Source organism: Oncorhynchus mykiss, chromosome 28 (assembly GCF_013265735.2).
Source record: "Oncorhynchus mykiss isolate Arlee chromosome 28, USDA_OmykA_1.1, whole genome shotgun sequence".
Taxonomy (NCBI): Eukaryota; Metazoa; Chordata; class Actinopteri; order Salmoniformes; family Salmonidae; genus Oncorhynchus; species Oncorhynchus mykiss.
Window position 1 is genome coordinate 4,064,109 of NC_048592.1, and position 23,392 is coordinate 4,087,500.

Genomic DNA, 23,392 nt, shown 5'->3' on the forward strand with positions numbered 1-23,392 from the left:
TCAGGGAGGAATCAGAGAAATACGGAGAGTAAGTTTCGTATGGCTCTGAGACGAGGCTGAGAGGAAAGGAGAGGTGAGTAGAGGAATCAGGGAGGAATCAGAGAAATACGGAGAGTAAGTTTCGTATGGCTCTGAGACCAGGCTGAGAGGAAAGGAGAGGTGAGTAGAGGAATCAGAGAGGAATCAGAGAAATACGGAGAGTAAGTTTCGTATGGCTCTGAGACCAGGCTGAGAGGAAATGAGAGGTGAGTAGAGGAATCAGAGAAATACGGAGAGTAAGTTTCGTATGGCTCTGAGACTAGGCTGAGAGGAAAGGAGAGGTGAGTAGAGGAATCAGAGAGGAATCAGAGAAATACGGAGAGTAAGTTTCGTATGGCTCTGAGACCAGGCTGAGAGGAAAGGAGAGGTGAGTAGAGGAATCAGGGAGGAATCAGAGAAATACGGAGAGTAAGTTTCGTATGGCTCTGAGACCAGGCTGAGAGGAAAGGAGAGGTGAGTAGAGGAATCAGGGAGGAATCAGAGAAATACGGAGAGTAAGTTTCGTATGGCTCTGAGACGAGGCTGAGAGGAAAGGAGAGTTGAGTAGAGGAATCAGGGAGGAATCAGAGAAATACGGAGAGTAAGTTTCGTATGGCTCTGAGACCAGGCTGAGAGGAAAGGAGAGGTGAGTAGAGGAATCAGAGAAATACGGAGAGTAAGTTTCGTATGGCTCTGAGACCAGGCTGAGAGGAAAGGAGAGGTGAGTAGAGGAATCAGAGAGGAATCAGAGAAATACGGAGAGTAAGTTTCGTTTGGCTCTGAGACCAGGCTGAGAGGAAAGGAGAGGTGAGTAGAGGAATCAGGGAGGATTCAGAGAAATACAGAGAGTAAGTTTCGTATGGCTCTGAGACCAGGCTGGGAGGAAAGGAGAGGTGAGTAGAGGAATCAGAGAGGAATCAGAGAAATACGGAGAGTAAGTTTCGTATGGCTCTGAGACCAGGCTGAGAGGAAAGGAGAGGTGAGTAGAGGAATCAGAGAGGAATCAGAGAAATACGGAGAGTAAGTTTCGTATGGCTCTGAGACCAGGCTGAGAGGAAAGGAGAGGTGAGTAGAGGAATCAGGGAGGAATCAGAGAAATACGGAGAGTAAGTTTCGTATGGCTCTGAGACCAGGCTGAGAGGAAAGGAGAGGTGAGTAGAGGAATCAGGGAGGAATCAGAGAAATACGGAGAGTAAGTTTCGTTTGGCTCTGAGACCAGGCTGAGAGGAAAGGAGAGGTGAGTAGAGGAATCAGGGAGGAATCAGAGAAATACGGAGAGTAAGTTTCGTTTGGCTCTGAGACCAGGCTGAGAGGAAAGGAGAGGTGAGTAGAGGAATCGGAGAGGAATCAGAGAAATACGGAGAGTAAGTTTCATTTGGCTCTGAGACCAGGCTGAGAGGAAAGGAGAGGTGAGTAGAGGAATCAGGGAGGAATCAGAGAAATACGGAGAGTAAGTTTCGTATGGCTCTGAGACCAGGCTGAGAGGAAAGGAGAGGTGAGTAGAGGATTCAGGGAGGAATCAGAGAAATACGGAGAGTAAGTTTCGTATGGCTCTGAGACCAGGCTGAGAGGAAAGGAGAGGTGAGTAGAGCAATCAGAGAGGAATCAGAGAAATACGGAGAGTAAGTTTCGTATGGCTCTGAGACCAGGCTGAGAGGAAAGGAGAGGTGAGTAGAGGAATCAGAGAAATACGGAGAGTAAGTTTCGTATGGCTCTGAGACCAGGCTGAGAGGAAAGGAGAGGTGAGTAGAGGAATCAGAGAGGAATCAGAGAAATACGGAGAGTAAGTTTCGTTTGGCTCTGAGACCAGGCTGAGAGGAAAGGAGAGGTGAGTAGAGGAATCAGGGAGGAATCACAGAAATACGGAGAGTAAGTTTCGTATGGCTCTGAGACCAGGCTGAGAGGAAAGGAGAGGTGAGTAGAGGAATCAGGGAGGAATCAGAGAAATACGGAGAGTAAGTTTCGTATGGCTCTGAGACGAGGCTGAGAGGAAAGGAGAGGTGAGTAGAGGAATCAGGGAGGAATCAGAGAAATACGGAGAGTAAGTTTCGTATGGCTCTGAGACCAGGCTGAGAGGAAAGGAGAGGTGAGTAGAGGAATCAGAGAGGAATCAGAGAAATACGGAGAGTAAGTTTCGTATGGCTCTGAGACCAGGCTGAGAGGAAATGAGAGGTGAGTAGAGGAATCAGAGAAATACGGAGAGTAAGTTTCGTATGGCTCTGAGACTAGGCTGAGAGGAAAGGAGAGGTGAGTAGAGGAATCAGAGAGGAATCAGAGAAATACGGAGAGGAAGTTTCGTATGGCTCTGAGACCAGGCTGAGAGGAAAGGAGAGGTGAGTAGAGGAATCAGGGAGGAATCAGAGAAATACGGAGAGTAAGTTTCGTATGGCTCTGAGACCAGGCTGAGAGGAAAGGAGAGGTGAGTAGAGGAATCAGGGAGGAATCAGAGAAATACGGAGAGTAAGTTTCGTATGGCTCTGAGACGAGGCTGAGAGGAAAGGAGAGTTGAGTAGAGGAATCAGGGAGGAATCAGAGAAATACGGAGAGTAAGTTTCGTATGGCTCTGAGACCAGGCTGAGAGGAAAGGAGAGGTGAGTAGAGGAATCAGAGAAATACGGAGAGTAAGTTTCGTATGGCTCTGAGACCAGGCTGAGAGGAAAGGAGAGGTGAGTAGAGGAATCAGAGAGGAATCAGAGAAATACGGAGAGTAAGTTTCGTATGGCTCTGAGACCAGGCTGAGAGGAAAGGAGAGGTGAGTAGAGGAATCAGAGAGGAATCAGAGAAATACGGAGAGTAAGTTTCGTATGGCTCTGAGACCAGGCTGAGAGGAAAGGAGAGGTGAGTAGAGGAATCAGGGAGGAATCAGAGAAATACGGAGAGTAAGTTTCGTATGGCTCTGAGACCAGGCTGAGAGGAAAGGAGAGGTGAGTAGAGGAATCAGGGAGGAATCAGAGAAATACGGAGAGTAAGTTTCGTATGGCTCTGAGACGAGGCTGAGAGGAAAGGAGAGTTGAGTAGAGGAATCAGAGAGGAATCAGAGAAATACGGAGAGTAAGTTTCGTATGGCTCTGAGACCAGGCTGAGAGGAAAGGAGAGGTGAGTAGAGGAATCAGAGAAATACGGAGAGTAAGTTTCGTATGGCTCTGAGACTAGGCTGAGAGGAAAGGAGAGGTGAGTAGAGGAATCAGAGAGGAATCAGAGAAATACGGAGAGTAAGTTTCGTATGGCTCTGAGACCAGGCTGAGAGGAAAGGAGAGGTGAGTAGAGGAATCAGGGAGGAATCAGAGAAATACGGAGAGTAAGTTTCGTATGGCTCTGAGACCAGGCTGAGAGGAAAGGAGAGGTGAGTAGAGGAATCAGGGAGGAATCAGAGAAATACGGAGAGTAAGTTTCGTATGGCTCTGAGACGAGGCTGAGAGGAAAGGAGAGTTGAGTAGAGGAATCAGGGAGGAATCAGAGAAATACGGAGAGTAAGTTTCGTATGGCTCTGAGACCAGGCTGAGAGGAAAGGAGAGGTGAGTAGAGGAATCAGAGAAATACGGAGAGTAAGTTTCGTATGGCTCTGAGACCAGGCTGAGAGGAAAGGAGAGGTGAGTAGAGGATTCAGAGAGGAATCAGAGAAATACGGAGAGTAAGTTTCGTTTGGCTCTGAGACCAGGCTGAGAGGAAAGGAGAGGTGAGTAGAGGAATCAGGGAGGAATCAGAGAAATACAGAGAGTAAGTTTCGTATGGCTCTGAGACCAGGCTGGGAGGAAAGGAGAGGTGAGTAGAGGAATCAGAGAGGAATCAGAGAAATACGGAGAGTAAGTTTCGTATGGCTCTGAGACCAGGCTGAGAGGAAAGGAGAGGTGAGTAGAGGAATCAGAGAGGAATCAGAGAAATACGGAGAGTAAGTTTCGTATGGCTCTGAGACCAGGCTGAGAGGAAAGGAGAGGTGAGTAGAGGAATCAGGGAGGAATCAGAGAAATACGGAGAGTAAGTTTCGTATGGCTCTGAGACGAGGCTGAGAGGAAAGGAGAGGTGAGTAGAGGAATCAGGGAGGAATCAGAGAAATACGGAGAGTAAGTTTCGTTTGGCTCTGAGACCAAGCTGAGAGGAAAGGAGAGGTGAGTAGAGGAATCAGGGAGGAATCAGAGAAATACGGAGAGTAAGTTTCGTTTGGCTCTGAGACCAGGCTGAGAGGAAAGGAGAGGTGAGTAGAGGAATCGGAGAGGAATCAGAGAAATACGGAGAGTAAGTTTCGTTTGGCTCTGAGACCAGGCTGAGAGGAAAGGAGAGGTGAGTAGAGGAATCAGGGAGGAATCAGAGAAATACGGAGAGTAAGTTTTGTATGGCTCTGAGACCAGGCTGAGAGGAAAGGAGAGGTGAGTAGAGGAATCAGGGAGGAATCAGAGAAATACGGAGAGTAAGTTTCGTTTGGCTCTGAGACCAGGCTGAGAGGAAAGGAGAGGTGAGTAGAGGAATCAGAGAGGAATCAGAGAAATACGGAGAGTAAGTTTCGTATGGCTCTGAGACCAGGCTGAAAGGAAAGGAGAGGTGAGTAGAGGAATCAGAGAAATACGGAGAGTAAGTTTCGTATGGCTCTGAGACCAGGCTGAGAGGAAAGGAGAGGTGAGTAGAGGAATCAGAGAGGAATCAGAGAAATACGGAGAGTAAGTTTCGTATGGCTCTGAGACGAGGCTGAGAGGAAAGGAGAGGTGAGTAGAGGAATCAGAGAGGAATCAGAGAAATACGGAGAGTAAGTTTCGTATGGCTCTGAGACCAGGCTGAGAGGAAAGGAGAGGTGAGTAGAGGAATCAGGGAGGAATCAGAGAGGAATCAGAGAAATACGGAGAGTAAGTTTCGTATGGCTCTGAGACCAGGCTGAGAGGAAAGGAGAGGTGAGTAGAGGAATCAGGGAGGAATCAGAGAAATACGGAGAGTAAGTTTCGTATGGCTCTGAGACGAGGCTGAGAGGAAAGGAGAGTTGAGTAGAGGAATCAGGGAGGAATCAGAGAAATACGGAGAGTAAGTTTCGTATGGCTCTGAGACCAGGCTGAGAGGAAAGGAGAGGTGAGTAGAGGAATCAGAGAAATACGGAGAGTAAGTTTCGTATGGCTCTGAGACCAGGCTGAGAGGAAAGGAGAGGTGAGTAGAGGAATCAGAGAGGAATCAGAGAAATACGGAGAGTAAGTTTCGTATGGCTCTGAGACCAGGCTGAGAGGAAAGGAGAGGTGAGTAGAGGAATCAGAGAGGAATCAGAGAAATACGGAGAGTAAGTTTCGTATGGCTCTGAGACCAGGCTGAGAGGAAAGGAGAGGTGAGTAGAGGAATCAGAGAGGAATCAGAGAAATACGGAGAGTAAGTTTCGTATGGCTCTGAGACCAGGCTGAGAGGAAAGGAGAGGTGAGTAGAGGAATCAGGGAGGAATCAGAGAAATACGGAGAGTAAGTTTCGTATGGCTCTGAGACCAGGCTGAGAGGAAAGGAGAGGTGAGTAGAGGAATCAGGGAGGAATCAGAGAAATACGGAGAGTAAGTTTCGTTTGGCTCTGAGACCAGGCTGAGAGGAAAGGAGAGGTGAGTAGAGGAATCAGGGAGGAATCAGAGAAATACAGAGAGTAAGTTTCGTATGGCTCTGAGACCAGGCTGAGAGGAAAGGAGAGGTGAGTAGAGGAATCAGAGAGGAATCAGAGAAATACGGAGAGTAAGTTTCGTATGGCTCTGAGACCAGGCTGAGAGGAAAGGAGAGGTGAGTAGAGGAATCAGAGAGGAATCAGAGAAATACGGAGAGTAAGTTTCGTATGGCTCTGAGACCAGGCTGAGAGGAAAGGAGAGGTGAGTAGAGGAATCAGGGAGGAATCAGAGAAATACGGAGAGTAAGTTTCGTATGGCTCTGAGACGAGGCTGAGAGGAAAGGAGAGGTGAGTAGAGGAATCAGGGAGGAATCAGAGAAATACGGAGAGTAAGTTTCGTTTGGCTCTGAGACCAGGCTGAGAGGAAAGGAGAGGTGAGTAGAGGAATCAGAGAGGAATCAGAGAAATACGGAGAGTAAGTTTCGTTTGGCTCTGAGACCAGGCTGAGAGGAAAGGAGAGGTGAGTAGAGGAATCAGAGAGGAATCAGAGAAATACGGAGAGTAAGTTTCGTATGGCTCTGAGACCAGGCTGAGAGGAAAGGAGAGGTGAGTAGAGGAATCAGAGAAATACGGAGAGTAAGTTTCGTATGGCTCTGAGACCAGGCTGAGAGGAAAGGAGAGGTGAGTAGAGGAATCAGAGAGGAATCAGAGAAATACGGAGAGTAAGTTTCGTATGGCTCTGAGACGAGGCTGAGAGGAAAGGAGAGGTGAGTAGAGGAATCAGGGAGGAATCAGAGAAATACGGAGAGTAAGTTTCGTATGGCTCTGAGATGAGGCTGAGAGGAAAGGAGAGGTGAGTAGAGGAATCAGAGAGGAATCAGAGAAATACGGAGAGTAAGTTTCGTATGGCTCTGAGACCAGGCTGAGAGGAAAGGAGAGGTGAGTAGAGGAATCAGGGAGGAATCAGAGAGGAATCAGAGAAATACGGAGAGTAAGTTTCGTATGGCTCTGAGACCAGGCTGAGAGGAAAGGAGAGGTGAGTAGAGGAATCAGGGAGGAATCAGAGAAATACGGAGAGTAAGTTTCGTATGGCTCTGAGACGAGGCTGAGAGGAAAGGAGAGTTGAGTAGAGGAATCAGGGAGGAATCAGAGAAATACGGAGAGTAAGTTTCGTATGGCTCTGAGACCAGGCTGAGAGGAAAGGAGAGGTGAGTAGAGGAATCAGAGAAATACGGAGAGTAAGTTTCGTATGGCTCTGAGACCAGGCTGAAAGGAAAGGAGAGGTGAGTAGAGGAATCAGAGAGGAATCAGAGAAATACGGAGAGTAAGTTTCGTATGGCTCTGAGACCAGGCTGAGAGGAAAGGAGAGGTGAGTAGAGGAATCGGAGAGGAATCAGAGAAATACGGAGAGTAAGTTTCGTTTGGCTCTGAGACCAGGCTGAGAGGAAAGGAGAGGTGAGTAGAGGAATCAGGGAGGAATCAGAGAAATACGGAGAGTAAGTTTCGTATGGCTCTGAGACCAGGCTGAGAGGAAAGGAGAGGTGAGTAGAGGAATCAGGGAGGAATCAGAGAAATACGGAGAGTAAGTTTCGTTTGGCTCTGAGACCAGGCTGAGAGGAAAGGAGAGGTGAGTAGAGGAATCAGAGAGGAATCAGAGAAATACGGAGAGTAAGTTTCGTATGGCTCTGAGACCAGGCTGAGAGGAAAGGAGAGGTGAGTAGAGGAATCAGAGAAATACGGAGAGTAAGTTTCGTATGGCTCTGAGACCAGGCTGAGAGGAAAGGAGAGGTGAGTAGAGGAATCAGAGAGGAATCAGAGAAATACGGAGAGTAAGTTTCGTATGGCTCTGAGACGAGGCTGAGAGGAAAGGAGAGGTGAGTAGAGGAATCAGGGAGGAATCAGAGAAATACGGAGAGTAAGTTTCGTATGGCTCTGAGACGAGGCTGAGAGGAAAGGAGAGGTGAGTAGAGGAATCAGAGAGGAATCAGAGAAATACGGAGAGTAAGTTTCGTATGGCTCTGAGACCAGGCTGAGAGGAAAGGAGAGGTGAGTAGAGGAATCAGAGAGGAATCAGAGAAATACGGAGAGTAAGTTTCGTATGGCTCTGAGACGAGGCTGAGAGGAAAGGAGAGGTGAGTAGAGGAATCAGGGAGGAATCAGAGAAATACGGAGAGTAAGTTTCGTATGGCTCTGAGATGAGGCTGAGAGGAAAGGAGAGGTGAGTAGAGGAATCAGAGAGGAATCAGAGAAATACGGAGAGTAAGTTTCGTATGGCTCTGAGACCAGGCTGAGAGGAAAGGAGAGGTGAGTAGAGGAATCAGGGAGGAATCAGAGAGGAATCAGAGAAATACGGAGAGTAAGTTTCGTATGGCTCTGAGACCAGGCTGAGAGGAAAGGAGAGGTGAGTAGAGGAATCAGGGAGGAATCAGAGAAATACGGAGAGTAAGTTTCGTATGGCTCTGAGACGAGGCTGAGAGGAAAGGAGAGTTGAGTAGAGGAATCAGGGAGGAATCAGAGAAATACGGAGAGTAAGTTTCGTATGGCTCTGAGACCAGGCTGAGAGGAAAGGAGAGGTGAGTAGAGGAATCAGAGAAATACGGAGAGTAAGTTTCGTATGGCTCTGAGACCAGGCTGAGAGGAAAGGAGAGGTGAGTAGAGGAATCGGAGAGGAATCAGAGAAATACGGAGAGTAAGTTTCGTTTGGCTCTGAGACCAGGCTGAGAGGAAAGGAGAGGTGAGTAGAGGAATCAGGGAGGAATCAGAGAAATACGGAGAGTAAGTTTCGTATGGCTCTGAGACCAGGCTGAGAGGAAAGGAGAGGTGAGTAGAGGAATCAGGGAGGAATCAGAGAAATACGGAGAGTAAGTTTCGTTTGGCTCTGAGACCAGGCTGAGAGGAAAGGAGAGGTGAGTAGAGGAATCAGAGAGGAATCAGAGAAATACGGAGAGTAAGTTTCGTATGGCTCTGAGACCAGGCTGAGAGGAAAGGAGAGGTGAGTAGAGGAATCAGAGAAATACGGAGAGTAAGTTTCGTATGGCTCTGAGACCAGGCTGAGAGGAAAGGAGAGGTGAGTAGAGGAATCAGAGAGGAATCAGAGAAATACGGAGAGTAAGTTTCGTATGGCTCTGAGACGAGGCTGAGAGGAAAGGAGAGGTGAGTAGAGGAATCAGGGAGGAATCAGAGAAATACGGAGAGTAAGTTTCGTATGGCTCTGAGACGAGGCTGAGAGGAAAGGAGAGGTGAGTAGAGGAATCAGAGAGGAATCAGAGAAATACGGAGAGTAAGTTTCGTATGGCTCTGAGACCAGGCTGAGAGGAAAGGAGCGGTGAGTAGAGGAATCAGGGAGGAATCAGAGAGGAATCAGAGAAATACGGAGAGTAAGTTTCGTATGGCTCTGAGACCAGGCTGAGAGGAAAGGAGAGGTGAGTAGAGGAATCAGGGAGGAATCAGAGAAATACGGAGAGTAAGTTTCGTATGGCTCTGAGACGAGGCTGAGAGGAAAGGAGAGTTGAGTAGAGGAATCAGGGAGGAATCAGAGAAATACGGAGAGTAAGTTTCGTATGGCTCTGAGACCAGGCTGAGAGGAAAGGAGAGGTGAGTAGAGGAATCAGAGAAATACGGAGAGTAAGTTTCGTATGGCTCTGAGACCAGGCTGAGAGGAAAGGAGAGGTGAGTAGAGGAATCAGAGAGGAATCAGAGAAATACGGAGAGTAAGTTTCGTATGGCTCTGAGACCAGGCTGAGAGGAAAGGAGAGGTGAGTAGAGGAATCAGAGAGGAATCAGAGAAATACGGAGAGTAAGTTTCGTATGGCTCTGAGACCAGGCTGAGAGGAAAGGAGAGGTGAGTAGAGGAATCAGGGAGGAATCAGAGAAATACGGAGAGTAAGTTTCGTATGGCTCTGAGACGAGGCTGAGAGGAAAGGAGAGGTGAGTAGAGGATTATTATTATTATTATTATTTCCACCCAAACAAAAACCTGAACGCTCTCACTCTGTCTCCTTACATCTTACGCGGGGGAAGGGAATGGGACCACTGACTAACCTACTGCAACATCCTCTTGTCACCGAGCTCACGAGGTTCTAATGAAAGGCTAAGATTTGGCCTGGCTGCGTGCCAGAGACAGAGACACAGTAATCTCAATGACTCTGAGGTCATGAAGCATTATAATGCTTCATATCATTACTGAGGAGCAGTAGCCTAATTACAGCGTTATCACATTACACAATGCCTACAGATACAATACCATATTGATAGAAATATATATATTCAACATACTTATCAAATAAGTATTGCTATATATAGCTCAAATATAGCATAACAGTGCTTCCACATGACTTATGTGTAATACACCCTGGTGTGCTTTACTCAGGCGCTGCGTACCTGAGAGAGATACAAAGGCACAGTGGTATAGAGCCCCCTGTGGAGCTATACCACTGCAATGGAACTATAAACATTTCATTTATCCGTGGAAGACTTTCATGCAGTGTGTGTGTGTGTGTGTGTGTGTGTGTGTTATTGTGTGTGTGTGTGTGTTATTGTGTGTGTGTGTGTTATTGTGTGTTATTGTGTGTGTGTGTGTGTGTGTGTGTGTTATTGTGTGTGTTATTGTGTGTGTGTGTGTGTGTGTGTGTGTTATTGTGTGTGTGCGTGTTATTGTGTGTGTGTGTGTGTGTGTTATTGTGTGTTATTGTGTGTGTGTGGGGGGGGGGGGGTTATTATGTGTGTGTGTGTGTGTGTGTGTGTATGTTATTGTGTGTGTGTGTGTGTGTGTTATTGTGTGTGTGTGTGTTATTGTGTGTTATTGTGTGTGTGTGTGTGTGTGTTATTGTGTGTGTGTGTGTGTTATTGTGTGTGTGTGTGTTATTGTGTGTGTGTGTGTGTGTGTTATTGTGTGTTATTGTGTGTGTGTGAGTGTGGGGGGGGGGGTGTTATTGTGTGTGTGTGTGTATGTTATTGTGTGTGTGTGTGTGTGTGTGTGTGTGTGTGTGTGTGTGTCTTCACAGACAGCAGGGAGCTGTCCGTGAAGACAGATGCTAAATGCACTCAATCAACGCAGCTCAATCAACCTACGTACTGGATTTGTGTTAAAAAGCAAGTGTAACCAACTTTGTAACGTTGTGCGAGAGATGGTGATGAAGACAGAGAGAGAGAGAGAGAGATGGTGTTAGAGAGAGATGGTGATGAAGACAGAGAGAGAGAGATGGTGTTGAAGACAGAGAGAGAGAGATGTGATGAAGACAGAGAGAGAGAGAGATGGTGTTGAAGACAGAGAGAGAGAGAGAGATGGTGTTGAAGACAGAGAGAGATGGTGATGAAGACAGAGAGAGAGAGATGGTGATGAAGACAGAGAGAGAGAGAGATGGTGATGAATACAGAGAGAGAGAGAGAGATGGTGATGAAGACAGAGAGAGATGGTGATGAAGACAGAGAGAGCGAGATGGTGATGAAGACAGAGAGAGAGTGAGATGGTGATGAATACAGAGAGAGAGAGATGGTGTTGAAGACAGAGAGAGATGGTGATGAATACAGAGAGAGAGAGATGGTGTTGAAGACAGAGAGAGATGGTGATGAATACAGAGAGAGAGAGATGGTGTTGAAGACAGAGAGAGATGGTGATGAAGACAGAGAGAGAGAGATGGTGATGAAGACAGAGAGAGAGAGAGATGGTGATGAATACAGAGAGAGAGAGATGGTGATGAAGACAGACAAAATAAAAACCATCCAACCCAAAAAGGCCTGTGGTGTTGATGGTATCCTCAATGAAATGATCAAATATACAGACAACAAATTCCAATTGGCTATACTAAAACTCTTTAACATCATACTTAGCTCTGGCATCTTCCCCAATATTTGGAACCAAGGACTGATCACCCCAATCCACAAAAGTGGAGACAAATTTGACCCCAATAACTACCGTGGAATATGTGTCAACAGTAACCTTGGGAAAATCCTCTGCATTATTATTAACAGCAGACTCGTACATTTCCTCAATGAAAACAATGTACTGAGCAAATGTCAAATTGGCTTTTTACCAAATTACCGTACAACAGACCATGTATTCACCCTGCACACCCTAATTGACAACCAAACAAACCAAAACAAAGGCAAAGTCTTCTCATGCTTTGTTGATTTCAAAAAAGCCTTCGACTCAATCTGGCATGAGGGTCTGCTATACAAACTGATGGAAAGTGGTGTTGGGGGTAAAACATACAACATTATAAAATCCATGTACACAAACAACAAGTGTGCGGTTAAAATTGGCAAAAAACACACACATTTCTTCACACATGGTCGTGGGGTTAGACAGGGATGCAGCTTAAGCCCCACCCTCTTCAACATATATATCAACGAATTGGCGCGGCCACTAGAAAAGTCTGCAGCACCCGGCCTCCCCCTGCTAGAATCCGAAGTCAAATGTCTGCTGTTTGCCGATGATCTGGTGCTTCTGTCACCAACCAAGGAGGGCCTACAGCAGCACCTAGATCTTATGCACAGATTCTGTCAGACCTGGGCCCTGACAGTAAATCTCAGTAAGACCAAAATAATGGTGTTCCAAAAAAGGTCCAGTCACCAGGACCACAAATACAAATTCCATCTAGACATTGTTGCCCTAGAGCACACAAAAAACTATACATACCTTGGCCTAAACATCAGCGCCACAGGTAACTTCCACAAAGCTGTGAACGATCTGAGAGACAAGGCAAGAAGGGCATTCTATGCCATCAAAAGAAACATAAATTTCAACATACCAATTAGGATTTGGCTAAAAATACTTGAATCAGTCATAGAGCCCATTGCCCTTTATGGTTGGGAGGTCTGGGGTCCGCTCACCAACCAAGACTTCACAAAATGGGACAAACACCAAATTGAGACTCTGCACGCAGAATTCTGCAAAAATATCCTCCGTGTACAACGTAGAACACCAAATAATGCATGCAGAGCAGAATTAGGCCGATACCCACTAATTATCAAAATCCAGAAAAGAGCCGTTAAATTCTACAACCACCTAAAAGGAAGTGATTCACAAACCTTCCATAACAAAGCCATCACCTACAGAGAGATGAACCTGGAGAAGAGTCCCCTAAGCAAGCTGGTCCTGGGGCTCTGTTCACAAACACAAACACACCCTACAGAGCCCCAGGACAACAGCACAATTAGACCCAACCAAATCATGAGAAAACAAAAAGATAATTACTTGACACATTGGAAAGAATTAACAAAAAAACAGGCCAAATGCTATTTGGCCCTAAACAGAGAGTACACAGCAGCAGAATACCTGACCACTGTGACTGACCCAAAATTAAGGAAAGCTTTGACTATGTACAGACTCAGTGAGCATAGCCTTGCTATTGAGAAAGGCCGCCGTAGGCAGACATGGCTCTCAAGAGAAGACAGGCTATGTGCTCACTGCCCACAAAATGAGGTGGAAACTGAGCTGCACTTCCTAACCTCCTGCCCAATGTATGACCATATTAGAGAGACATATTTCCCTCAGATTACACAGATCCACAAAGAATTTGAAAACAAATCCAAATTTGAAAAACTCCCATATCTACTGGGTGAAATTCCACAGTGTGCCATCACAGCAGCAGGATTTGTGACCTGTTGCCACGAGAAAAGGGCAACCAGTGAAGAACACACACCATTGTAAATACAACCCATATTTATGCTTATTTATTTTATATTGTGTCCTTTAACCATTTGTACATTGTTAAAACACTGTATATATATATAATATGACATTTGTAATGTCTTTACTGTTTTGAAACCTCTGTATGTGTAATGTTTACTGTTAATTTTTGTTGTTTTTCACTTTATATATTCACTTTGTATGTTGTCTACCTCACTTGCTTTGGCAATGTTAACACGTTTCCCATGCCAATAAAGCCCTTGAATTGAATTGAATTGAATTGAATTGAGAGAGAGAGATGGTGTTGAAGTCAGAGAGAAAGAGAGATGGTGATGAAGACAGAGAGAGAGAGAGATGGTGATGAAGACAGAGAGAGAGATGGTGATGAAGACAGAGAGAGAGAGAGATGGTGATGAAGACAGAGAGAGAGAGAGAGATGGTGTTGAAGACAGCGAGAGAGAGAGATGATGTTGAAGACAGAGAGAGAGAGAGATGGTGATGAAGACAAAGAGAGAGAGAGATGGTGATGAAGACAAAGAGAGAGAGATGGTGTTGAAGACAGAGAGAGAGAGATGGTGATGAAGACAGAGAGAGAGAGATGGTGATGAAGACAGAGAGAGATGGTGATGAAGACAGAGAGAGATGGTGATCAAGACAGAGAGAGAGAGATGGTGATGAAGACAGAGAGAGAGGGTGATCAAGACAGAGAGAGAGAGATGGTGATGAAGACAGAGAGAGAGAGATGGTGTTGAAGACAGAGAGAGATGGTGATGAAGACAGAGAGAGAGATGGTGATGAAGACAGAGAGAGATAGATGGTGATGAAGACAGAGAGAGAGATGGTGATGAAGACAGAGAGAGAGAGAGAGATGGTGATGAAGACAGAGAGAGAGAGAGAGATGGTGTTGAAGACAGAGAGAGATGGTGTTGAAGTCGGAGAGAGATGGTGACGAAGACAGAGAGAGAGAGAGAGATGGCGTTGAAGACAGAGAGAGAGATGGTGTTGAAGACTGAGAGAGATGGTGATGAAGACAGAGAGAGAGAGATGGTGATGGAGAGAGAGAGAGAGAGATGGTGATGAAGAGAGAGAGAGAGAGAGAGAGAGAGAGAGAGAGAGAGAGATGAAGACAGAGAGAGCGAGAGAGAGAGAGAGAGAGAGATGGTGATGAAGACAGAGAGAGAGAGAGAGATGGTGATGAAGACAGAGAGAGAGAGAGATGGTGATGAAGACAGAGAGAGAGAGAGAGAGAGATGGTGATGAAGACAGAGAGAGAGAGAGAGAGAGAGAGAGAGAGAGAGAGATAGATGGTGATGAAGACAGAGAGAGAGAGATGGTGATGAAGACAAAGAGAGAGAGAGATGGTTATGAAGACAGAGAGAGAGCGAGATGGTGATGAAGACAGAGAGAGAGAGAGAGAGAGAGATGGTGATGAAGACAGAGAGAGAGAGAGAGATGGTGATGAAGACAGAGAGAGATGGTGATGAAGACAGAGAGAGAGAGATGGTGATGAAGACAGAGAGAGAGATGGTGATGAAGACAGAGAGAGAGAGATGGTGTTGAAGACAGAGAGAGAGAGATGGTGTTGAAGACAGAGAGAGAGAGATGGTGATGAAGACAGAGAGAGAGATGGTGTTGAAGACAGAGAGGGAGAGAGATGGTGTTGAAGACAGAGAGAGAGATAGAGATGGTGATGAAGACAGAGAGAGAGATGGTGATGAAGACAGAGAGAGAGAGATGGTGATGAAGACAGAGAGAGAGATGGTGTTAGAGAGAGCGAGATGGTGTTAGAAAGAGAGAGAGAGATGGTGATGAAGACAGAGAGAGAGAGAGAGAGATGGTGATGACGACAGAGAGAGAGAGATGGTGATGAATACAGAGAGATAGAGATGGTGATGAAGACAGAGAGAGAGATAGAGATGGTGATGAAGACAGAGAGAGAGAGAGATGGTGATGAAGACAGAGAGAGAGAGATGGTGATGAAGACAGAGAGAGAGAGATGGTGTTAGAGAGAGAGAGAGAGAGATGGCATTAGAAAGAGAGAGAGAGATGGTGATGAAGACAGAGAGAGAGAGAGATGGTGTTAGAGAGAGAGAGAGAGAGAGAGAGATGGTGATGAAGACAGAGAGAGAGAGAGAGATAGTGTTGAAGACAGAGAGAGAGAGATGGTGATGAAGACAGAGAGAGAGAGATGGTGTTAGAAAGAGAGAGAGAGAGATGGTGATGAAGACAGAGATAGAGAGATGGTGTTAGAGAGAGAGAGAGAGAGATGGTGATGAAGACAGAGAGAGAGAGATGGTGTTAGAAAGAGAGAGAGAGAGAGATGGTGATGAAGACAGAGATAGAGAGATGGTGTTAGAGAGAGAGAGAGATGGTGTTAGAAAGAGAGAGAGAGAGGGTGATGAAGACAGAGAGAGAGAGAGAGAGAGAGAGAGAGATGGTGTTGAAGACAGAGAGAGAGAGATGGTGATGAAGACAGAGAGAGAGAGATGGTGTTAGAGAGAGAGAGATGGTGTTGAAGACAGAGAGAGAGAGATGGTGATGAAGACAGAGAGAGAGAGATGGTGATGAAGACAGAGAGAGATGGTGTTAGAGAGAGAGAGATGTGACATAAGGAACAATACATATGAATGGCAGCAGATACAGTTGAAGTCAGAAGTTTACACACACTTAGGTTGAAGTCATTAAAACTCAATTTTCAACCACTTTTTCAACAAATTCTTGTTAAGCAACTATAGTTTTGGCAAGTCGGTTAGGACATCTAATTTGTCATTGACACAAGTCATTTTTCCAACAATTGGTTACAGACAGATTATTTCATTATAATTCACTGTATCACAATTCCAGTGGGTCATAAGTTGACATACACTAAGGTGACTGTGCTTGGAAAATTCCAGAAAATGATGTCATGGCTTTAGAAGCTTCTGATAGGCTAATTGACAACATTTGAGTCAATTGGAGGTGTACTGTGGATGCATTTCATGGCCTACCTTCAAACTCAGTGACTCTTTGCTTGACATCATGGGAAAATCAAAATAAATCCACCAAGACCTCAGAAAACAAATGGACCTCCACAAGTCTGGTTCATCCTTGGGAGCTATTTCCAAATGCCTGAAGGTACAACGTTCATCTGTACAAACAATAGTATGCAAGTATAAACACCACGGGACCAAGCAGCCGTCATACCGCTCAGGAAGGAGACGCGTTCTGTCTCCTAGAGATTAACGTACTTTGGTTCAAAAAGTGCAAATCAATCACAGAACAACAACAAAGGACCTTGTGAAGATGCTGGAGGAAAATGGTACAAAAATATCTATATCCACAGTAAAAAGAGTCCTATATCGACATAACCTGAAAGGCCGCTCAGCAAGGAAGAAACCACTGCTCCAAAACCGCCATTAAAAAAGCCAGACTACGGTTTGTAACTGCACATGGGGACAAAGATCATACTTTTTGGAGAAATGTCCTCTGGTCTGATGAAACAAAAATATAACTGTTTGGCCATAATGACCATTGTTATGTTTGGAGAAAAAAGGGGTAGGCTTACAAGCCGAAGAACACGATCCCAACCGTGAAGCACGGGGGTGGCAGCATCATGTTGTGGGGGTGCTTTGCTGAAGGGGGGACTGGTGACCTTCACAAAATAGATGGCATCATGAGGAAATAAAATGATGTGGATATATTGAAGCAACATCTCAAGACATCAGTCAGGAAGTTAAAGCTTGGTCGCAAATGGGTCTTCCAAATGGACAATGACCCCAAGCATACTTCCAAAGTTGTGTCAAAATGGCTTAAGGACAACAGAGTCAAGGTATTGGAGTGGCCATCACAAAGCCCTGACCTCAATCATACAGAAAATCTGTGTGCAGAACTGAAAAAGTGTGTGCGAGCAAGGAGGCCTACAAACCTGACTCAGTTACACCAGCTCTGTCAGGAGGAATGGGCCAAAATTCACCCAATGCTACCAAATACTAATTGAGTGTATGTAAACCTCTGAGCCACTGGGAATGTGATGAAAGAAATACAAGCTAAAATAAATACCTCTCAGCCCCTGTTAAGACTCCTGCGCCAGGTCCGTTCCTCCAGCTGTATGTCTGGTAGGGGTCAGAGGTGAACGGCTACAGGTTAGAGGTCAATGTGGCTGGTAACATCCGGTGGAAGGGATCAGGTGCATGGGCAGTTGCTTTGGCCTAGATTCAATCAGATCGAGAGTTAACCTACGTTGGCCGACATCCGCATAGTGGATGTTTTGGTGTAGGAAGTGGAACTGACAAATTGGTGAGCGGCTGCTCGTGTGTCACAAACCACTCCCTTACTATCCATACAGGATTAAAGTTCAAACGGCGATAGAAAGTTTAAGTTTTCATGTTCATTTGGATGGAGGAATTATAGCCTCAGTCTAATTGAGGTGTAGACAATAGAATAATACGCATTTGAGTGTCTGAACTTGTAACGCAGCTGCATGAACTTCTAAAGCGGTCGCATGGCATTTGTCAAAAATCGGCGATATAGTAACGCAAGGAGCAGCTTGTGGATTTGACAGCTCTTATGCAGTTCCACCTCTGACACGTCAAAACAACCACTATGTGTCGGCTGTAGCACGGATCTGATAGGATCCTTCGACTTTAATCTCCCACTGGGAGAGATGGCGTGCATCCGAAATCGCACCCTATTCCTTACATAAGTGCACTATTTCTGTAGTAATATAGAGAATAGGGTGCGATTTCACACATAGCCATGGCCAGAGAAGAGGCCATCAAAATGTAAAAAGAAATGATACATTCAGGCTAAGATGTGCTGGTGCCACAGAGATAAACTACTTCCATTTCAATGGCTGCCACTTTATCCCGGAGTTTACATGTTTAATGACCCGCAGAAGAGGTGCTCAGTCCACAGAATATAAACTAGGTGCATTAAAAAAAAGAGTTCTACCACATACTAACATTTATTGCAGATATAGCCTTGGTCTGAGCAACGGCGCATCGGCAATAAACGTCATGTATTGAATGTGCATGAAAGTTGTCATCGTGGACTTCTTTATTCCCCCTAAGAAATAACACAGATGACAAAATTCAATCATCATTGGACACCATGATGTGACCTGACCCTGGGGAGTAGCACTCAGTTTATGGAGGTCACGTGGAGTCTTCTGGCAACCAGTATACTGAGTGACACAAGGGTCAATAACATGATAATATGGTCATTATCCAAAGCGGCTTAAAGTTCTGTTTTGTATGGAGTGTATGTACTGTAGCGCAAGTCGAAATCATTCTTCAACTCTGGTTTCGCAAGAGCCAACCAGCTGAGAAGCTCCAACCAATGTGGAGCCATCAGAAATGTGTCAAAACGCTTGCTATTGAGCAGCTCAAACAGGAATACTAAACATGACAGCATGACCTTCAGCATCTGCTACCGGTCAATGCCAGAGAAAGGAGGCTCTCCGCTGGCAAGAAACAAAGAGAGAGGCCGTTCTCTTTGTTTGAGAACCTTTTAGCCGTGGTGCTGTGGTCTTATCCAGGCCTGTGGTGATTGGTTTGGAGGGGGGGGGGGGTGTGTGTCAGTCCTTCCCAGGGTGCAAATAGTAAACTTGATTGATGGCTCGATCCGTCCGACCCCCCCTCTGGGTTGCTCGTCATTGCAGACTTCACAGCAGGGGAAACGGAGAGAGAGAATCTGAGGTGGAAAATATCTCTCCCTCCCCTATTGTTGAAATTGTTGAAATTCAAGGCAGAGTGAAGTCTGCCTCATCAATACACGGGAGCTCAAAGATTAACATCTGCCAAAATGGAGAAAATGAATCTTTCACTCAAAACTGTATTTTCAGTCTGATTCAATCGTATTGCATACAGAACATAATGGGTTCCCACAATGCTTTTCTTCTTTAAAGAAGCATACAAAATGGTGGCAAAGCCAAATCCAAACACAATATGCACCACATACAATCTAAAAGGTAAATATCAGGTAAACCCCTCACAGGTAGATCCCCCAGTTTTACATATCTGACACAATATCTGCATGCATTCTAAACAAAGACACTGCATCATAGCCTACATTTCTACGGTAGGTTTACATGAATATGTCACAATGAAACTGTCCACTTTCATACCTGTCCAATAAACAAGATAAGACAAAAAAGTGGCCTATTCCCCTGTTGTTTGTGTCACAAAGACCACATGATTAAGTTGGCACTTTACAACTTTACAGTACCAATACTCTGGGCTTTTGGTACAGATCTTAGTGTGTCAAAGGTTGTGGGTTTCGAGTCCAGCAAGGGACTAATCCCCCATATTGTTGCATTTGCACAATGCTTAGCAAGCACAACATTAAAAACCCAATTAAATAGTTAGTAACACAATAACAACACACATTTAGAACACACACCACAAGCCCTTATAATAGTGATTATCATAGCACTTTTCTCAAGAACAACTCAAACCACTTCACACTGTATAGTTGAATTAACTCTCATCCACCACTAATGTGTAGCAGTTTCACACCACACGGTTCACAGCAACAGACTCCATGTCTGAAAATAATATCTAGCTGTCGATTATCATAAACCACAACCTGCTGGCCATTGAAAAATGTCCAATCTGGCAACTGAATAGAGAAACTCCCGTCTCTTAGACAGTTAATCATTTAATTTCCTCTCCAGGCACCTGAAATATATTAGTTTCCAGGGTGTGCTGACACTGATATTTTCTGCACATATTGGCAACTAAAATCAACATGTTGCCAGTTCAGAGACACGTTGCCAGTTCTTCTCTATCCAAACAGCCCTTCCTGATTGTGCTCAGTGGTTGTAAAGAATATCTTGAACATTATAGACCTACAGCTATTCCTGAGAATTCGCACTTTCCAACACAAATCAGTGATTCTGGCCTATGGTCCACGTATAGCTTTGGGAATTTTCTTGGGAATAATTTATCTTGGGGAATTTCCCTATTGTGAAAAATGACCAATATTTCTAGCCACAATTAGCTGTGGGATGGTGGGAGCCGGCTGCACAAACACTAGTAAAGGTTACACTGGCATACAGTAGGTTGCGCAGTAATGACATCTGGCCCGTGGTTAACCAGCCTGCCAGTAGATTTGGCTAGCCTAGCACACTTCTTTATTTCTCCTTCAGCAGGTCGGCTCCTCCCATCCTCTCCTCCCAGGGGATGCATCCAGCCTGTCTCTGATCTGATGAGGGTGTGAGGGAGGTCTGTGACGCCTCTGGCGGTGGGAACCCAGGGGTGAACTCTCTGGTAAGGTCCTCGTTGTCCCTGGCTCTGTCTCAGTTACGGTCTCTGTCCCTTCGCTTCTTCTCTCTCGTTCCTCTCTTTCTCCTCCCTCTTTCGTTATTTTCTTCCATCTCTCTGCTTATGTCTCCTCTCTCTCTCTCGCTCCCTCCCTCCCTCCCCCCATCTCTCTGTGTGGTTTCACAATGGCATCATCCCAAACTCTGTGTTGGAAAAGCTAGTTAACCTCGCCATGCTAAACTCTCTTCTTTACAAGGCCTATCAAAAAGAGGCTGTCCACTTATACTCTAGACCACTGGTTCCCAACTAGGACCACTGGGGGTACTTGGCCTATCTACATGGGGCACTTGAGAAGACTTATGAGACCATAGGACTACTGGTCAAATGGACATGAGGGGGTACTTCAGGGGTACTCCGGGCAGAGAAAAGGGTTGGAAACCACTGCTCAAGACTAGAATAATGAATAGATAGACCAGGCTTAGGGCACTCAAGACAATCTCACACAATAGACCTCATGTCAAGGTGACTAAAGCAGCTCCGCTTCCTAAGGCAAAGTGATTGGGACATTTCCATGTGTTTGTTTGTTTAACAAGCTCTACTGTATGGCTCTCTACTGTAAGCTCTACGGTAAGCTCTACTGTAAGACTTTGAGAGCATTAAGCACCCGTGTGAAACATGCCTAGCTGAAGTGGATATACTTCAGTGCAGTGGAACATTGCACAACTTTGGAGTCTTTGGAGTAGAACTATAATATTAGTGACCACTGTGCAGGAACGTTTGTACTTTTATCCACAATGGCTTCCATCATTCTGATGCTGCTTATATTTTTACCCTGTTTCTTTGCCTCGTATGCATCAAATGAGCACATTGGCAGATCACAAGGCATAAAGTACATTTGAAATGGACAAATATCCTGTATGTCACAACAACAACAACCTCTTCTATTTTTTGTCTCGGAGAATGTAGGCAGAGAGACAGAACCAGTGCTAACATTGTCCTTCATCTCTCTTATCGCCTGTATCTCTGATGTCATGCCCAGGCCAGGCTATTGGGGTTACAGACAGCCACACCTCTGATTGGCCCCTGAGAGGTTATGTGGGTGGGACCTGTATGCATAATGGAGAACATGACAGCTGTGCAGGTGTTCTGATCATTGATCTATGCTCCAGCAGCTGTCTGCCAAACGATCCCTTTCTCTATCTCTCTTTTCTCTCTCTTTTGTTTCCCTCTCACTTTCTCTCTCTCTCTCTCTCTCTCACTAACTCGCACTCTCACTCTCTCTTATTTCTTCCACACACACAACATTATTTTGAGGACCATTATATATTGAGGACGCTCTTTAAATGCCACAAATAAAATGTAAGCCATTGCTATAATGCCTCTTACACATTAATGGTGGTATTAGAGAGTTGTCTCTCCCATTTGGCCCCTCCAGAGAAAGTACATTTCCCTCCGAGTCTCCTGTATGAGGGAAACCCTAAGACAAGCCCAGAGACCCTTCGGTTAGAAGAAGCCGTTTGGGGGGGGGGGGGGGGGGGGGGGGTTGGGGACACGAGTCATACATGGGTCATAGAATGAAAAGCTTGGATCTAAATCATTCAAAAGATCACAAGAAGAAGCTACTGTAAGCTTAGTGAGGGTGATGTGTATGAGCATTTTCAGAGGCAGATGTAGAGGTAGTCATGGTGATCATCATTGATTAGCTTATAGATGGAAGATCAGAAATAATAGCTTAGAAAATGCATAACGTGTCCATACAAAAGTCATTTTAAAGAAATGTATTATACCCGCTGGTGTTTATAAGGAAAGCAGGACCCTGCTATGTAATTTTCCTGGTATTACACATGAAAGTAGACTACTCCTTGTACAAAAAATGCATAACATGTCCATACAAAACCCCTGTTAAAGTCCTTATTATGCCCTGTCTATGCAAAGCAGAACCTGTCTATGTAATGTTCCTGTTGGAGCACCTGAAAGTACTTATACTTGGGCTGAAATATTTGCTTGGTTGGTTGGCCAAGAAAGGCTTACAGAGCAAGATGCATCAATTCCATCCCCTGTGTCCAGGCGCCGCAGATGCACCAGTCTGCATGCAAGCTATTACCCAATTTTGCTCAGACAGGGTTAAATAACCACAAATCCTATATCAAACAAATGAAAAAGTAGACAATTCACAGACAATTAATATGTTCAATCTTACCTGAAAGAAGTTTTTACAAATTCCGCAGGAATGTTAGAGCGGTACGTTGCGCTTTTGTGCAGGTGTTTCAAACGTAGCCTACCCCGGTGCTCCAATCGTATCGTCTGACTGTCAGCGATGAGTCGAATGGGTGAAACGGCAAAAACAAAAAGAACCGGTAAGTGAGCAAAAAAAGATTCAACGCGCTACACCTTCAGCAAATAGGTCAATTGTCTGCTCCACGACTAATATTCAGCATCTGCCTCATGTCCAATTTGGAGATATCTGATCTAAATCGTGATAGACGCTTGGCGCAGGTGCTCACTCCCTGTACGCCGGTGGCGAGGCTGCGGGTGAGGAGCTGAACCGGTTTGAACAAAGAGGAGAGCACTGACAGACAGACGGTTCCATCATTCAACGGAAAATAAATGGGGGAGGCGAGGATTGGAGGAACGGATTGATTTTACATGACCATAATCCGATTCCATACATAAACCTAAAAGGTTGATCCCTTGTCTCTGAATACAATTAAAATTGGCACATCATGAGATTATAACTAGACTGGAGATCTCTACTGAGTTTTTAACAGTGGTGGAAAAAGTATCCAATCGTCATACTTGAGTAAAAGTACAGATACCTAATAGAAAGTTACTCAAGTAAAAGTGGAAGTCACCCAGTAAAATACTACTTGAGTAACAGTCTAAAAGTATTCGGTTTTAAATATACTTAAGTATCAAAAGTAAATGTAATTGCTAAAACATACTTAAGTAT

At 45.2% G+C, this 23,392-nt stretch overlaps 1 protein-coding gene across 5 annotated transcripts in view; it reads right to left on the reverse strand.

The window, feature by feature from the left end:
• The window catches only part of LOC110509197 (neurocan core protein), a 128,490-nt gene extending 105,472 nt beyond the window's left edge, over positions 1 to 23,018 (reverse strand). For 2 of the 5 annotated variants that reach the window (XR_005040219.1, XM_036966522.1), the window contains exons 1-2: positions 22,643 to 23,016; positions 17,240 to 17,388 (exon numbers count right to left, since the gene is read on the reverse strand). The gene's annotated coding sequence lies outside the window, so the exon portion shown is untranslated. Of the gene's footprint in view, positions 1 to 17,239; positions 17,389 to 22,642 lie in introns of all 5 variants that reach the window. The other 3 variants (XR_005040220.1, XM_036966524.1, XM_036966523.1) reach the window with 3 other exon arrangements.
• Between the last annotated feature and the right edge of the window lie 374 nt (positions 23,019 to 23,392).